The sequence below is a fragment of the Aotus nancymaae genome, unplaced genomic scaffold (genome assembly GCF_030222135.1).
Source record: "Aotus nancymaae isolate 86718 unplaced genomic scaffold, 86718_ANA_hifiasm-v0.15.2.pri h1tg000058l, whole genome shotgun sequence".
NCBI lineage: Eukaryota > Metazoa > Chordata > Mammalia > Primates > Aotidae > Aotus > Aotus nancymaae.
Genome location: NW_026988472.1, coordinates 20,819,330 through 20,828,354, shown reverse-complemented (window position 1 = coordinate 20,828,354; position 9,025 = coordinate 20,819,330).

Below are 9,025 nucleotides of genomic sequence, written 5' to 3'. Positions count from 1 at the left end.
GGGGTCCTCCTTAGGTGTAGTGTCAAAATAATAACTACAATAACTCACATTTTTATGGTACTTTATAGTTTACAAAGTACTTCCACGTATATAATTACTGCTGTCATCAGTTATATATGAGGTATTTTCATAAACTACACACTAGAAAATACTAATCTCTTTTCATCCAAAATGAGAGAAATAAAAATGCATTATTTACTTAAAGTCAAAAAGTCAGTAAGTGGTAAATCACAGAGACAGAATGGTGGTTGTCAGTGGACGTGGGGAGAGGGGAATGGGGAGTTATTGTTTAATGGGTACAGAGTTTCAATTTTACAAGATAAAAAGAGTTCTGGAGATGGATGTTGGTGATAATTGTACAACAATATGAATGTTTTAAGTCACTAGGTTTTTGAAAAATTTGTTGTGCAGCAACAGATAAACAATATAATACAATGGGTTCATGTGGCTCCAATAGCTGAAGGGTAGTTCTCTGAAGACCTTGAGGGGATATCATATAGGAGAGTAACACAAAGACTCTGGGGAATGGGCAGAACCAGTAGAAGAGACCTGAGTGACATAAGCAGAGCATCCATCATATCTGCTATTCCCCTCAAAGCAAATATTTCATGAAATAACTTATTATATGTGATGTACTGATATTTTTTTATTCTTGAAATGCTGAAAGAGAACCTTCAAATTGATTTCACAATTCACTAACAGATGTGATGTCCAGTTGAAAACAGTGAATGTAATCATCTTTAAGGTCCCTTATAGATCTAACCTGCTGTAATTAGGAGGTGGCACAGTTGTTATAATAATATTTAAGAAGCATTCACTATGCTAGAATTGTTCTAAGCACTTCACATAGACTGTCTTACATGAAGACAATAAGGTAGGTACTATTACTATCCTCATTTTACAGATGTGAAAACTTCTAAGTGCCAGAGGCCAGGAGGCAATCCAGGCATGCTGATTTCAAAACCTAGAGTGCAGGCTCCTGTATCAGACTGTTTGGGAAATTCTGATGCCAATGGCTGATCAACAAATGTTTTCAGTTATGATTATGATGTACCCAATTATTAGAAATTCACTGATATGGATAACTCTCCCTATTGTCAAGAGTGCAGGCTCCTAATCAGACTGTCTGGGTTCAAATCCTGATGCCAATGGCTAATCAATGTCTTTTCAGTTATGATCATGACATACTCAATTATTAGAAATTCACTAATGGGGATAATTCTCACAAAAGGAAGTTTAGGGCCAGGGTTATGTACATCAACACTGACTGAATTCAGCAGTTTAACTCATTGATAATAAGTTCAATGTTCTGCTCCGCTTCAGCCACACTGACCCAGTCTTCACTTTAAATGTAGCCACTCATGTATTTCAATAAGAAAGGGCCTGGCCTAGATTACATAATGGATGCATGTTTTAACAGCTAAAGTACACTTCACTTAACTAAATAGGATAGAAGCAATTTCAACATATTCATTTTTATGTATTGGGTTTATTAAAGTACACTCAAAGATAATTCTCTAATAAACAAACCTAACTAAAAATACACTAGTCACCATCGTGTAGAAAGTATTCCTACTAAATTCAGTGAATATTAATTAACCTTTGGATTTAAAAAATAGGATCAATAAACATGATATAATTGACTAAAAGTGGTAAAAATGATTTGCAGAACCTGGACGTCTGGAACTTTAATCTTTTTGGTTAAATTCTTCTGAGCCAAGTCTCTATCAATTATATCTTTCCTCTCACCAGAATAAAGTATTTATCACAGGTATCAGAGTCAGTGTAAAAGCACAACATCCTTTTAATAAAAGACTCTCAATAATCAAAACTTCATATACCTCCAGAATGAATTATCTAGAGCTGGACACATACAGGGGAAATGTGTCAGGAGGATGTTTCAGCAGCTGCTGTGTTGTAAGGTTACTTGGAAGTTTTAGAAAGAGGGCAGAAAGAAAAAAAGGTTCAAGTCCCACTTTAGATGCTACTGGATGATTATGGATTATAAGGAACAAGACTGGTTGCAACCTTGCTTGGAATACCACTAGCAGGGGTAAGACAGTTTTCTCATGTTACCTATTTTTTGAAAAAAAAAAAAAAAAAAAAAAGTCATTTCAAATATGTTGCTAAAAAGGGATTTACAGATGATGTCACGGTTCTCTCAAACCAAATATCAATCTAGATGCCCTAAAATTTAACAATTCAAAATAAAACTTTTTCTAATTATAAAAGAAGTTATAGAACATTTAATAAATGTTGAAAATGTAAATAAAAAAACACAAAGTGATATTGGTTCACAAAGTAATAATTATTTATATGTGTATATAGATACACATCTCCAAATTATGTTTTGTGTGTGTGTGTGTGTGTGTGTGTGTGTGTGTGTGTGTGTGTGTGTGTATCTCCAACTTGGCATCACACTATAAGTTAATTTTATAATTTTACTTTTTACTTTTAAAATTTTTATTAACCATCACCACTCCCTCCTCCCAACTACCTTTCCCAGGCTCTGATAACCATCATTCTACTTTCTATCTCTGTGAGTTCAATTGTTTTAACTTTTAGCTCCCACAAATAAATGCAAAGTTCTTTCTTTTTGTGCCTGGCTTATTTCACTTAACATAATGACCTCCAGTTCCATCCATGTTGTTGCAAATGACAGTAACTCATTCTTTTTTTATGGCTGAATAGTATCCCATTGTGTATATGTGCCACATTTTCTTTATTCATTAGTCTGTTGTTGGACACTTAGGTTGTTTCCAAATCTTAGCTATTGTGAATAGTGCTGCAATAAACATGGGAGTCCAGATATCTCTTCAGTATACTTATTTCCTTTCTTTTGGGTATATACCCAGCAGTGCAATTGCTGGATCATGTAGTAGCTCTATTTTTAGTTTATTGAGGAACCTCCAAACTGTTCTTCATAGTGGCTATATTAATTCACATTCCCTCCAACAGCATACAAGGGTTCCGTTTCCTCCATATTCTTGCCAGCATTTGTTATTGCCTTCTTTTGGATAAAAGCCATTTTAACTTGGGTGAAATGATACCTCATTGTAGTTTTGATTTGCATTTCTTTCATGATCAATGATGTTGACTATGTTTTCATATACTTGTTTGCCATTTGTATATCTTCTTTTGAGAAATATCTATTCAGGTCTTTCACCCATTTTTGATCAGATCATTGTATTTTTTCCCTATAGTTGTTAGAGCTCCTTATATATTCTGGCTATTAATTCCTTGTCAGATGGGTAGTTTAGAAATATTTTCTCCCATTCTATGGGTTGTCTCTCTAACTTTGTTGATTGCATTCTTTGTTGTGCAGAAACTTTTTAATTTGATGTGATCCCATTTGTCCATTTTGTTTTGGTTTCCTGTGCTTGTGAGGTATTACTCAAGAAATCTTTGCCCAATCCAATGTCTTAGAGAGTTTCCCCAATGTTTTCTTTTAGTAGTTTCAGTTTGCAGTCTTAGATGTGACTCTTTAATCCATTTTGATTTGATTTTTGTATATGGTGTGAGATAGGGATCTAGTTTCATTCTTCTGCATATGGATATCCAGTTTTCCTAGCACCAATGATTGAAGAGACTGTCCTTTCCCCAATGTGTGTCCTTGGCAACTTTGCTAAAAATTAGTTCACTGTAGATGTATGATTTCTGGGTTCTCTATTTGATTGCATTGGTCTATGTGCCTGTTTTTATGCCAGTACCATGCTGTTTTGTTTACTACGGTTCTATAGAATAATTTGAAGTCAGGTAATGTGATTCCTCCAGTTTTATTCTTTTTGCTCAAGATAGCTTTGGCTATTCTGAGCCTTTTGTGATTCCATATAAATTTTAGTATTATTTTTCTATTTCTGTGAAGAATGTCATTGGTGCTTTCATTGCAATTTATTTTTTTACTTTAAAAATATTGTGGAAATTTCCTTATGTCAAAATATTCTGCTTCAATATTAATTTCATAGCTATATAGAATTCCATTTTATGAACATAGCATTTGTAAGTCACTATCTAGTCAGGGAAGCAGAAACTATATATTTAATGCAGAAAATGATTCAATGCTAGTAATGCTATAAGGTACAAAAAGTACTGAAAAAACAAAAAGGACAAAGATGTGTATCAGTTAGCTATTGCTGTGTGACAAACTACCTTAACTTACTGGTTTTAAAAACAATTCTATAGTCAGCAATTTAGGCTGGGCTCATCTGGGTAGTTCTCTGGTCTCAGCTGAACTCCTTCCTGCTGGTTTTGGGTTGACTTTGCAGATTGTGGCTGTGCTCCCTTACATATCTGGGTTATCAGCAGAGACCAGAGAGCTGGCTAGACTCTGATGCACATGGCTTCTCATTCTCTAGCAGGTTAATCTGGACTTATTCCCATGGCAGTCATAGCATTCCAAAAGAGTGAGGAGAAGACGGTGAGTCCCCTTGAGGCCTAAGCTTAGCACTATCACAATGTCATTTTCACTGTCTTCTATTGTTCAAAGTAAGAAACAAGGCTAGCCCAGATTCAGAGAGAGAAGAAATAAATTTTACTTCTTATGGGAAGAGCTGCAAAGTCACATTGATAAAGGTCATGGAAAGGGAAAGAAAGAATTTTGGCTAGTTTTACAATTGACTACAGTGTATGTTACCTAGCGACCAGAAACCTCTACTACTCCTGGGCTGGGAACCATAACCTATAACTTGATGCTGATCTGTAAGTGATGCTAACACTGCTGCTTTTGGGGGTGTTGCTCCCACTGAGTAGGAATACAGGATGCTATAGCTTTACTAATGCTGTCAAAACTGCCACAGATGTTTTGGAAAGAAATGGCTACCTATAGCCACTGTTGCTGCTGCTACTACTGCTGAAGTGACTTCCGGAGACAGAAAAAAAAAGAGGCTTCTTTTTCCCCGACACCTCATAGTTTCTCCACCAGGTTCCCATTAGCAAACCTAACAGGAGGCTAATTGGAGAAAAAAATCTGAGAAATGTAGTTCGTGGGTTTCTAGCTCCCTGTGATACAGAGAGAACACTGAAAGTATAACTGGGAGCCAAGTGAAAAATTACTGCACAACAATATAATGTTTTAAACTGATCTCCTGTTGCTGGATATCTAGATCATTTCAAGACACAATGTAAGTGTGGAAAGCAAAGCCATCAGTGGGATAGTTTCTGAATCCAGTGAACAATAATTTCCAGGAGAGGTATTTAAGAAGGGATATGTCCTCCTTGAGCTCAGCAAGAAAAAGGTAATACATAACAGAGCAGCTCTAAGTAACTCTATTCTAGACATCCAAGAGTAGATTTGTGTTCATTATAAAAGGAAGAACACTGGAGTTCTGTGCATGTGGAGTAACGATTATATAGTTGACCTCGAAAATTCTTGTCTTCGCATTATGTTCTCATTTGGTTGAGATCTGCAGAGATTATTCTTAAGTTATAGTTTTTGTACCTTGAAATACACAAAAATTTTACTTGTATTGCTGATTATACCAGTAGCCACAGAATAACCATAAGGTCCTGATAATTTTTCAAAATGTGTTTTTAGGGCTTAGCCTCTATACACAGCATTTTTTAAATGTTTTAATTTTTACCATAAATATAATTCTCATAAAAAAATCAAGTGAGCATCTGCAGAGGTAGAATTTCTTCTTAATAACATTCAGAGATGGTCATGTATGTTTATGCTGATTTTTTCCCATAGACACTCCAGTGTATTTTGTGATTATAATCACTGAAGTAGGATATTATAATTCTCTTCTCTAACTTGGAAGTTAAAAATTATGTATAATGTGTTTTGTTTTGTAGATCTTATGTTTTAATACAGTTAAATTACATCATAGAATTCTATAGTATGGATATGCTAACATTTATTTTATCATTTATCTTCCTACGTAGAGTACAAGCTCCCTGAGGACAGGGACCTTGTTTTTTTGGCTCACAGTTATATCCCTAGTTCTTAGAATAGTGCCTGGCAAATAGTAGGTACTTAAAAAATTTGTAGAATGAATGAATATATGGCAACACATTATTGATGAATATTTAGATATTTTCCATTTTCAGTATTCCAATAATGAATTTTGCAATTAGTATTCTTGCAGATATATTTTGTACATGTATTTATCTTTCTAGGGCAATTCACAGAGGAGAAATTACTGGGTCAAGGAACAAAAATAAAATTACTCTAACCCCTCTCAAATTTGTCCCATGTTCAGGAAGTACCCAATGTGAAGGGAGGTAGAACTCGTATTTACAAACCCAGTCTCCCTAGGTATCATTTGAGTGCTACCACTGTAAGTCTCACAAATGTAGTCCTGTTACTAAGTGGAATTGGCTTCTTAATTCTTTTTTAGCTTGTTCTGTTTGGGGGAAATTGTCTGAGTCTCTTATGTTTCTACCTCATGTTCTGATCCATTCAACTGTCATTCTGTTGAAACGAGAACAATAATTTTTGTCCCTACTATTTTTTGTTAAGCAAGCTATATTGGCTACATACAAAACTTTGTGCTCCCAATATCTTCATAAACTTTTTTTTCTAATTTAGCTTTGTTAAAATCATCTCATTAACCCCCAAGGTTAAATCCCTATGGAGGAAAGGTGAGGGCCCGCCTCATTCATTTCATGCCTATATTGGGCTACCCTCAGAACATTCCCAACTCTCTGACACTAACAAAGGCTCCCTGAACCATGTTTTCAAAGGTCAGTTCTTTCCCATCTTCGGTTGAGTGACTTTTGCAAACATACTCTTGACAGGTCTCGTCTCAGTCCTGTAGATGTTTCTGAATCCCAGGGTAAAATGTCATTTGGGCTGCTCAGGTAGGGATCCTAGAAACACTCAGATATATTCATAAATATAGAAACATATGAACAGATGAAATTTGTATGTTCAAATTTCATATCAGCAAGTTTTCAAGATAGTTCAGGGTTTCCCCCCCTTAAATCCTAAAACTTTAATATTTTAATCTTTTGGGTAGAGGGCTTCCTTTATAGAATATTCTTTCCTGATTACAAATGTAATATATGTTCATTTAGAAATGTTCAGAAACAGAGGAAATATAAAAAAGAGAAAATAAAATCACCTATAACCTCCCTTCCCAGAAGCACCACTGTGGAAATTTTACACACATTTTTTTCTAAACTCTTTATGTTTTTACACAGTTAAGGTCATATTGCATATATATTTTTTGTTGTTTGCCCTTTTCTTAATAACAAAACTTTTCCTTTGTGACTACAAGTGCTCTTCATATACATACTTTCTAATAATTGTATATTAGTCCACTGTTTGGATGTACCATATATTATCAGGGTTGTGTATTTTAAAAGCTGTCCTGCACGTTTAATCAAACTAAAAAGTCAGTCATATTTTCCTTCATCATCCAGATCCATTCAGTCCTGAGGGCTATCTACTCTATTTCCAAATGGTTTATCTGTTGCAGGGTTTTCAATCCAAGTTGGAACATCTGGGAAGCTTTAAAAAAAATACTAATTGTTGGGGCCCCACCACAGACTGATTCAATCAGAATCCCTAGGGGATGGAGCTTAGGCATTCATATACCTAAAATCTCCCCAGTGGATTTTCATATGGCCAGGGTTGAGATGCAATGCTTTGGCCAGCCCCTCCTCTCCAGTCCTACTGCCACATCCCTAGGTGGAGCCCTCCCTCAACTCCCAATTAGACAAGTGCAATTACCTCCTAATTCTTTTCCTGTTTCTCATCTCTTTCTTTGGCAACCTCTCATCCTTCAAACTGCTTCCCAAGTTACTTTCCTAAAACATAGGTCAGATCACATAGCTCCCCTATTGAGAGACCTTCCACTGCTCCCTACTGCCTACACTGGTGGGTCTAACTCGGCCTGAGCAAGGCTTTCTGCCACCACAGCCCGACCTACATTTCTGTATTTTTTTCCTCCTTTAGGTCCCTGTATTAGTTTGTTTTATTTTTCTGATAACAGAATACCTGACACTAAGTAATTTATAAAGAAAAGCAATTTATTTCCTACAGTTATGGAGGCTGAGAAGTCCAAGGTTGCAGGGCTGCATCTAACAAGAACCTTCTTGCTGATGGGGACTCTGCAGAGTCCTGAGGCAGTGCAGGACATCACATGGGGAGGGGGCTGAGCATGCTAATGTGCTAGCTTATGTCTCTCTTCCTCTCCTTATAAAGTCACCAGTTCCCCTCTCATTATAACTCATTAATCCATTAACTCATTAATTCATTAATCTATAAATGGATTAATTCATTCACTACTGCAGAGCCCTCATGACCCAATCACCTCTTAGAGACCACATTTCTCAATACTGCTACATTGGGGAATAAGTTTCAGCATGAGTTTTGGAGGGGACACTGAAACCAAAGCAGTGTTCTAGCGTGCCTTGTCACTTTTCTTAGAGAGCTTTCTGCTTTTGTTCAAACTGCCTTTGTTCATGCTGTTCCTAGCCTGTAATGATCTCCTTCTCCAATCCTCAAAGAACACCATCATCTTATTCATACTTTAAGGCCCATTTCTAATATCATATCCCTATTCAACCAGTCAACAATCATCTTTTGAGGGACTACTGTGCACCATTCATTAGTTCAACAAGTTTTTTGAGTTCTACTGCATCTAGGTGCTGAGGAGATAATAGTGAACAAAAGAGAAAAATACCTTTTTTTTTCCCCGTAGAGCTTACATTTTAGTAGGAGACACAGGAAAAAAAAACATCCACCCAAGCACATTTTCATAAATAAGAAAATGCTAGATAAATGCTATGCAGAGAATTAGAACGTATAGTGACCAGGTGACCATTTTTGTTTGAAATGGCCTCTCTGAGGAGGTGACATTTATGCTGAGATCTAAATGACAGGAAGGAAGAGACCAACCATTCAAAGTTTAGGGGGCAAACCATTCCAAAGAGACGATCAGCCAATGTGAAGGCTTTGAGGTGGAATGAAGTCTATGTTTGGGAACAGAAAGAAGGCCAGAGCAGGAGCAGTGGCAGAGAGAGTCAGAGCCAGCTTATATATGCTTTTGTTGTTGTTGTTGTTTTGTTTGTTTTGAGA